Source organism: Schistocerca cancellata, chromosome 7, assembly GCF_023864275.1.
Source record: "Schistocerca cancellata isolate TAMUIC-IGC-003103 chromosome 7, iqSchCanc2.1, whole genome shotgun sequence".
Taxonomy (NCBI): Eukaryota; Metazoa; Arthropoda; class Insecta; order Orthoptera; family Acrididae; genus Schistocerca; species Schistocerca cancellata.
The window spans coordinates 22,096,944-22,106,003 of record NC_064632.1 but is presented as its reverse complement, the minus strand read 5'-3'; the positions used below and the strand labels follow the sequence as shown (position 1 = coordinate 22,106,003).

The 9,060-nt window shown below is 38.6% G+C and overlaps 1 non-coding gene across 1 annotated transcript; it reads right to left on the bottom strand.

Moving 5' to 3' along the window:
* Positions 1 to 1,042: 1,042 nt before the first annotated feature.
* On the bottom strand, positions 1,043 to 1,149 carry LOC126093517 (U6 spliceosomal RNA). Its single transcript, XR_007521662.1, has one exon. It is a non-coding gene; the product is annotated as a U6 spliceosomal RNA (small nuclear RNA).
* Positions 1,150 to 9,060: the final 7,911 nt, after the last annotated feature.

The following is a 9,060-nucleotide window of genomic DNA, read 5'->3' as shown; positions in this document are numbered from 1 at the left end:
ATTTGCAGTAGGATTTTGGAGCATATACTGTACTCCAACATTATGAATCATGTTGTAGAAAATGACTTGCAACATAGTAATCTTGTGCAACATAGTAATGAGTGCTGTCGACAAGGGATCTCAGATCGATTCCATATGCCTAGATTTCCAGAAGGCTTTTGATACCGTTTCTCATAAGCGAGTATTAATCAAATTGCGTGCATATGGAGTATCGTCACAGTTGTGTGACTGGATTCGTGCTTCCCTCTCAGAGAGGTCACAGTTCGTAGTCATGGACGGTAAATCATCGAGTGGAACAGAAGTGATATCTGGCGTTCCGCAAGGTAGTGTCATAGGCCCTCTGCTGTTGCTGATTTTATACAAATGATCTACGTGATAATCTGACCAGCCCCTTTAGATTGTTTGCAGATGGCGCTGTAATTTACCGTCTAGTAAAATCATCAGACAATCAATTCCAATTACAAAATGATCTAGAGAGAATTTCTGTATGGTGCGAAAAGTGGCAATTGGCACTAAACAAAGAAAAGTGCGAGGTCATCCACATGGGTACTAAAAGAAATACGATAAATTTTGGGTATACGATATATGGCACAAATCTAAGGGCTGTCATTTCAACAAAATACCTAGAAATTACGATTACGAGCAACTTAATTTGGAAAGACCACATAGATAATAATCTACATCTAGATCTACATACATACTCCGCAATCCACCATAAGGTACGTGGTGGAGGGCATCTCGTACTACAACTAGCATCTCCTCTCCTTGTTCCACTACCAAACAGAACGAGGGAAAAATGGCTGCCTATATGCCTCTGTACGAGCCCTAATCTCTCTTATCTTATCTTTGTGGTCTTTCCGTGAAATATAAGTTGGCAGCAGTAAAATTGTACTGCAGTCAGCCTCAAATCCTGGTTCTCTAAATTTCCTGAGTAGCGATTCACGAAATGAACGCCTCCTTTCCTCCAGAGACTCCCACCCGAATTCCTGAAGCATTTCCGTAACACTCGCGTGATGATCAAGCCTACCAGTAACAAATCTAAAAAAATGTGAAACGCTTCACGATTTTGCGTGTCATCCTTGCACAGGGGTCATGCTAATCTTCTGTGTATCGTTTCAATTATAGTATATGTACCGCCGAAGCGAGTACAATGTGTGGTAGGCGAAACAAAGACTGCGCTTTGTTGGCAGAACACTTAGAAGAGACGTGAAACGCACTAAAGAGACGGCATACATTATACTTGTCCGTCCTCTGCTGGATATTGCTGCGCGATATCGGATCCTTACCAGGTAGGATTGACGGAGGACATCGAAAAAGAGCAAAGGAGGGCAGCTCGTTTCGTGTTATCGCGCAATAGGGGTGAGAGTGTCACTGATATGATACGCGAGTTGGGGTGGCAGTCACTGATACAAAGGCGGTTTCCTATGTGACGAGATCTATTTACGAAATTTCAGTCACTAACTTTCTCTTTCGCAAGCGAAAATATTTTGTTGACACCCATCTACATATGGAGAAATGATCATCACACCAAAGTAAGAGAAATCAGACCTCGAATGAAAAGATTTAGGTCTTTCCAACACGCCATTCGAGAGTGGAATGGTAGAGAGGTAGTATGAAAATGATTCTGTGAAACCTCTGCCAGGCACTTAAGTGTGAACTGCAGAGTAACAATGTACATGTAGATGTAGATGTAGATGTAGACCGGCCGCCGTGTTTTCCTCAGCCATCAGGCGTCACTGGGTGCGGATACGGAGGTGCATGTAATCAGTAGAGATGGGGGATCCGCTCTTGAACTGATTCATAGAGTTGAATCTTTCACAGGAGTGATTCAGGAGTGATTCAGAAAAAAAGAACGGTAGCTCCAAACGTTTCCCATGGCAGAGAGAGAGAGAGAGAGAGAGAGAGAGAGACGGAGCATATCAGCAGCACCTCTGCTGGTCACAGCACAGTGCACGCCACACAACACAGCCAGCGCCGGCCTCTGCCCTGCTTCTACCTTTGCTGCCTGCATTGTGCAGTGCCCCATTGGATTTTGTGTTTCACATATGCCGTGCCGTCTCTGTGCGTCGTCTGCCGCGTGCAGTGTCTGGCGCAGCTTAACTTCGCATCGCACTCTGTTGGCGATCGTTTCAGACGCACGTCCTGCCCTCTGGGCAGTTGATGCGAGCAACAGGACAGAGAGCCACCTATCGGATAACATAGGAACTACTTGCAACAACCTGCTCGCAAGGGAACGGACGATTTGTCTCGGAGCGGGTGAGTGGCGGCAGTTCACCACTCCCCCCACCCTCGGAACTCGCCTGCTCAACTCTCACCCCACCGTTCTCGGCTCTAGCCAGAGCGTTGAGCAAAGCAACTCAGGTGTCACTCTGGTCTCTGCGGTCTTAGCTCACGCAGTAATACAGCTCGCTGCTCGACCTGCTCGACTCAGTGCTTCTGCATCGGCGTTAGTCTCTACTGGATATTGTTCTTCGTAGTAATACCGCTATGTATATTACATTATTATGTTATGTATACATCATTTGTTTTTATTTTATTTTTATTTGTTTAAACTGATCAGATTAGGTTCCTGACGACTCCTCTTACTATAGGATTTTTATTATGGGCACTCGAATTTACGCTTTAATTACGAACGAACCGATAAACGTATCGCAAAATGTGATACACCAATATTTTCCTTGTTTTATTCTGCGTAAGGCTATATGCAGCACTTTCGTTTTACAGTCAAATTTAAATTTTTTTTCTTATTATGGTACGGATTTTCCGATTTTAGGCGTCTTCGGAAGGAAACGTTCACTTTAAAAATATATGACTTGCGATGTATTTGTATGAGGTTAATGAAATTTTAATACATTATAGCCAAATATATTGTTAATGTAAATCTCAAGTTACAACATTTTCTGATCACCCAAAAACCACGATAGTGCAAAATAAATCAATAAACAAAAACTTTGTCATATCGTGGAAATTTCAATAAACAATACCAAATTCTTACTCATTATCTGTGTTACTTCAAAATAGGATCAAATAAGATCAAAATACAGGTATAGTACTTGAATAAACCAAGTTTAAAGGGCAATGTGCCTTCCATTTATTTTCTATTGTAAATGAGTGGTGAGTCATGAAAAAGAGCTAATTCATTTCAGGGAGTGAACAGTTCTGATCCGATCTCTGAAAAGAACAGTTTTGCCCATCTCTAGTAATCAGCACACCACTCTCCCAGCCATTCTCAGTTTCCGTGACCGGTGTCGCTACTGCTATATCAGGTAGCTCCTCAACTGTCCAGACAAGGGCTGAGGCGACGTTGTTTCCTTACAGCAGTCGGCAGACCCGGATGGTGACCCATCCTAGTGCTAGCCAAGCCCGACGGCACTTAACTGTGGTGATCTCACAGGAACCGGTGTTATGTTGCGAGCAATATCCAGCTCCTGGGCTATACTCGTTCTATTTCGTCCTTCTTCCAATTTCCCGACTATTGTTCCTGTAACATCCACGAGATAAATTTTAGGTACAGTGCAACGAGACGAAATTATGCCTCTAACAGTTATAAACATTACCTTTTCGACATATAAAAAAACAGTGAAAACGATGATAAATATTAATTATTTATATAATATTTTATGTTGTAATTGGACATATCGATGTGTATCATACAAAGACAATGATAATTGTAAATTCCTTTTATTATCTGCGTTTGTCTTACTTTGTTTTTTACCTTTTGTTGCTTGGCTTTTGTAGGTTGCGAACACATATCAAACTGAGCTCTGTTAAGAAATTGTAATTATTTGTTAATTATTACTTGAGAATAGAGTTCATTATTACTATAAATATGAGTGAATAATTATTTGTAACTTTAATTCCTCTCTCAGTAAGCATTATCTGTGTTAATTATTATTTTCCGATGCAAGGAGCGCAGCCATTGATGATAGCGATTTGTATCGCGTTTTTGTCTGTGTTTTCCTTAGAAAAAAATCAAATGTTGGCTTGATGAAGTCTAAATAGTGCACAATACGAAAGTAAAGTCTAAGAAGAATTTCAAATACTTATCTTATTTGCTCTAACAATAGAAAGATCAATTGTCTGTTGCCATCTTAACAATTATCTCAGCGCTAAGTTCAAATTACGCAACTCTGCAGACATAAATGCCGCAGGTAATACAAATGTGTAAAAATAAATGTGCACCGGTGATCCCGAACTCATTTTAATGAAAATAATTAGAATCAGATTGATTCTTTAAAAATTGTGCTCATAGCACGATCGTTATAACAAACTTTTCTAGCTTATGTATGGAGCCAAAATTAATTAAGCACGAGTTAAGAAGCATATTGTTAGAGGTAACATACTTTAGTGTTGTGTGCGGCTGATATTCGGTGTTTTTAATGATCATTTTGCTGAAGATAGCTGTTTCCATCGTAGTCAATAGTGGTATAGAATATGTTGTATGAACTGTGATTTAATGACACTTACACAACTTACAGACAACACTTTAACACGACGTTAACTTGGAGTTCTTTAGCAACTTGGTCAAATCTCTAGCCGGGAGAAAAATATTTAGTATTTACTCAATGTAATAAAATAAGATTATCATTCTCATTTACAAATTAGTTAAATACCAAACCACTGATTAACACAGCGAACGCCACATTCCTCATGTGTAGTCACCCAAACGTCTCCAAGCCACGTTGTAACTAATATACACGGTCTTTTCCCGTTCACTCAACTGCCTTGTGATGAGACGCCAGCCACATTTGGCGCCAGACTCATGCTGACCTCGTTGCAAGAGGTGTCCATCTTTGTGTGCACGACTGGGAGACCTCTGGCAACATTATTCCCCACTTACACTCATTTCCACCAAGTAGGTTGTGTATTACCTTACCGACCTTACCTTTGCAGGGCACTGTATATCAACTGCAGCTGTCCATGCTATGACCCTTTATCTCTGTTTTCATACCGCAAGCTCCACGCTGTTCCCTAATGTAGCGTGACTCGCTTCCATATTGTGTGAACTGAGAAGTATTTACGAACAATCTGATACCTATAGCGTGAAAATTCCACCACACTACATCAAAAAAGAATTGCTGAACTGGGAAGATAAAGACACAAATAACTGTACCTACAATCAAAAGCTGATGTAAATATAGCGTTTAATCCAAACCCCACATATTTAGTCTATAAGTAACTTTCAGAATGAAATGCATTTTTCTATTAGTTAACTTGCCGTTTATCACATACCTAGAAAGTTAACACATCTTCTAGACGTACATTTATTTAGTCATTTATTTGTTTCCAATTAGTCGAACGTCGAGGTACTTTTATTAATTGAGGTTTACTACCTACTAAGACATACTCTCTTGAGATTTGGATACGCTAATCATTTGCTACCATTTGCAGCTTTACCGAAGTCACGTAAGAGAGACAGTCATCTCCGTGTTGTGAATGAGTTAACTGGACACACTCTTTTCAAATAATGTACCAATCAGAAGTGACGTAGGTGTTTCCTGGATAAGTAAAGAAACCTAACTAATATTGATAATTCCTTTCACGAAAAGAACCGTTCTTTCATAAGTTTCAAAGTAGGACTCGCGATGTATTTAAATATGTGGAAAACTTCTGCAACACATCTATTTTGTTATCTAGAATCGCTCTCAAGTGGAAATACTGAGAAACAAAGACTTAATCTGAAGTGCAGACCAACCATAAATTTATTAAAGAAAGACATTTTCTGCATATGCTCTTCTTTTACAACGAAATTAACTCTTTGTTCCATTATTTAGAAATGCGCTTATTTCAGCGCCTTGGGTACTATCAAACTACAGAAAAATAAAAATGGTTAATCCCACAGCACAAGGGTGTGGGGGAAAAGATACGGGTAACGACATCCGCAATAACAGTTTAAGACACCGTACCTACTGTGCTTGTGCATTCGAAACTCTTAGAGACACCATCACGTGACACGTTTTCCACACACTGTGTGGAATACAACATGCTATAAGCGTAACGACTATTATTGTGCTGTATCTCGATAATGCCCTAGGAGGCGAAAATAGCTAATGAACAATGAATAATGATTAATTTCAATAGGAAATCCTAAACATGGAAATGACTTCCTACAAAGGGATTACAGCAGGATGCATGTGAGACACGCTAGCTGTCTGATATTCGTAAAGCGATTCTCAGCATTTCACAATGGGCTTCTTGGAAACCTCTAAGAACTCAGTTCATCCCTTTACGTGTCACCATAGCCATTTATAGTATATCACATAGCCTTATTTCTTATTGGCCCTAACTGTAAGAAGAAAAATTGTAAGATATTTACTACATGACATAAATGTTGTACATTGAATAACTATGTTGTTGTTGTTGTTGTTGTGGTCTTCAGTCCTGTGACTGGTTTGATGCAGCTCTCCATGCTACCCAATTCTGTTCAAGTTTCTTCATCTCTCAGTACTTACTGTAACCTACTTCCGTCTGAATCAGCTTAGTGTATTCATCTCTTTGTCTCCCTCTACGACTTTTACCCTCTACGCTGCCCTCCTGTGCTAAATTTGTGATCCCTTGACGACTTAGGACGTGTCCTACCAACCGACCCCTTCTTCTAGTCAAGTTGTGCCACAAACTCCTCTTCTCCCCAATTCTATTCAATACCTGCTCATTAGTTATGTGATCTACCCATCTAATCATCAGTATTCTTCTGTAGCACCACATTTCGAAAGCTTCTATTCTCTTCTTGTCCAAACTATTTATCGTCCATGTTTCACTTCCATACATGACTACACTCCATACAAATACTTTCAGAAACGACTTCGTGACACTTAAATCTATACTCGATATTTACAAATTTCTCTTCTTCAGAAACGCTTTTCTTGCCATTGCCAGTCTACATTTTATATCCTCTCTATTTCTACCATCATCAGTTATTTTGCTCCCCAAATAACAAAAACTCATTTACTACTTTAAGTGTCTCTTTTCCTAATCTAATTCCATTACCATCACCCAATTTAATTCGACTAAATTCCATTATTATTGTTTTGTTTTCGTTAATGTCATCTTATGTCCTCCTTTGAAGACACTGACCATTCCGTTCAACTGCTCTTCCAGATCCTATGCTGTCATTGACAGAATTACAAGGTCATCGGCGAACCTCAAAGATTTCATTTCTTCTCCATGAATTTTAATTCCTACTCCGAATTTTTCTTTTGTTTCCTTTATTGCTTGCTCAATATACAGAATGGATAACATAGGGGATAGGCTACAACCCTGTCTCACTCCCCTCCCTACCACTGCTTTCCTTTCATGTCCCTCGACTCTTATAACTGCCATCTGGTTTCTGTGCAGTCCCTGTGCATCTCCCTGTATTTTACCCCTTACACCTTCAGAATTTGAATGACAGTATTCCAGTCAACATTGTCAAATGCTTTCTCTAAGTCTACAAATGCTAGAAACGTAGGTATGCCTTTCTGTAATCTTTCTTCTATGATATATCATTGGGTCAATATTGCCTCACGTGTTCCAGTATCTCTATGGAATCCAAACTGATCTTACCCGAGGTCGGCTTCTACTAGTTTTTCCATTTGTCTGTAAGGAACTATAACATTTGACATAGACTTATTTCTTATTGACCCCTAACTGTAAGTTATTTACTACATGACGTAAATATTGCACATTGAATAACTATGGATATCGATAATCAACAGGAAAGGGAGTCGAAATGACTAAAGACAATATGAAATTCCGCTATATTTACGTACAAGAACGACACACAGGCACCTCTCGAGTTTAGGCAAGAGTATGAAGCTAATGACCAAGGCCTCTTCCACAGCTAAGCAGAAAATAAAAGTGGTCGAGAAACAGGGACACAAATGTAAAAAAAAATAAAACTGAAATTTTCTTTTAGCAGGCCAATTCTGTTGCTGTTCATTTGTGTGATTCCGTTTTGACATGGCTTGTTGTAAAATAAAGGAAATATAGTCATAAGGAACATAACGGATTCCACAGACAGCAAGATACTTACAGTAAAATTTGAAACGGAATCTCAGCTCTTTATGAGACGAAACGCCAAAATTAGTACAAAAATTTTTTCTTGCAACACCATTTTAAGGAAACCTATAAAAAACATGTTGTGAACTCAATTGTCAACACAATTCAGATTCGTCAGAGTCCTTGTAATGTCAACGCCAGTATTTTGTCCCACCAGAGTATGCTCGACATTTATGAAGTGATGAATATTTTTCCAGAAGTGACTTTTAAGCCTATATGTGATAACTGAGAAAAGAATTATTATTATAGTATGATTTAATATTATATCCTGAAATGTAATAAAATTTCCTACAACAATATGTTTCAGTCTTGTAGAACCAGTTTTCTACAAAGAATAATCACATAACAAAAGATAAAACCACTAAAACAATTTAAAAGAATGAATCGGCATTGTATTGTCTGTGAAATTTTCTTCCTCCTTCTATTGTTCTCTATGATGTATGAAGCAGCTGAGGTCAAAGATAAGCTGAGGTCTGTTCTTTTAAATATTGTTAAAGGTAGTCAACAGTGATCAAAAGTAAAATATAACGTACAATTTACTAAATGGAATTCTAGCGTACAGACTGTTATTTGTAACTAGATAACCAACTATGAACGTTTTATGTTTTGTGTCCGCAGCAGACCAGACCATGCTTTACGTGAGCGTATGGAGCGGCGATTTCAAACTGCAGAAATAATCAGACATTAATTATTTTGGACGATATTACAATATTTGAACTCCAAGGACAAAAACCCACAGGAATTTATTATTTTTTTCGACTCTAACAGGGAAAATAACATTCTGTAGAACAATCTTCGACTTTACTTGAATGAAATAATTTTTTTGGCTGGTGTCTGAGATTAATTTTTCTCAGAGTAATTTATCAGTGTGTTTATATGAAAACATTTACGATACCAGTGTTGTTATAGTAAGAGGTTGTGGTGTGATGCATTAATTAGTTGGTGCATACATTTTAATATCACATACTGAGTTAGTGAAATAGCATTTCAGTCTTTATTTGTAGCAATAAGGTATGACAAAAA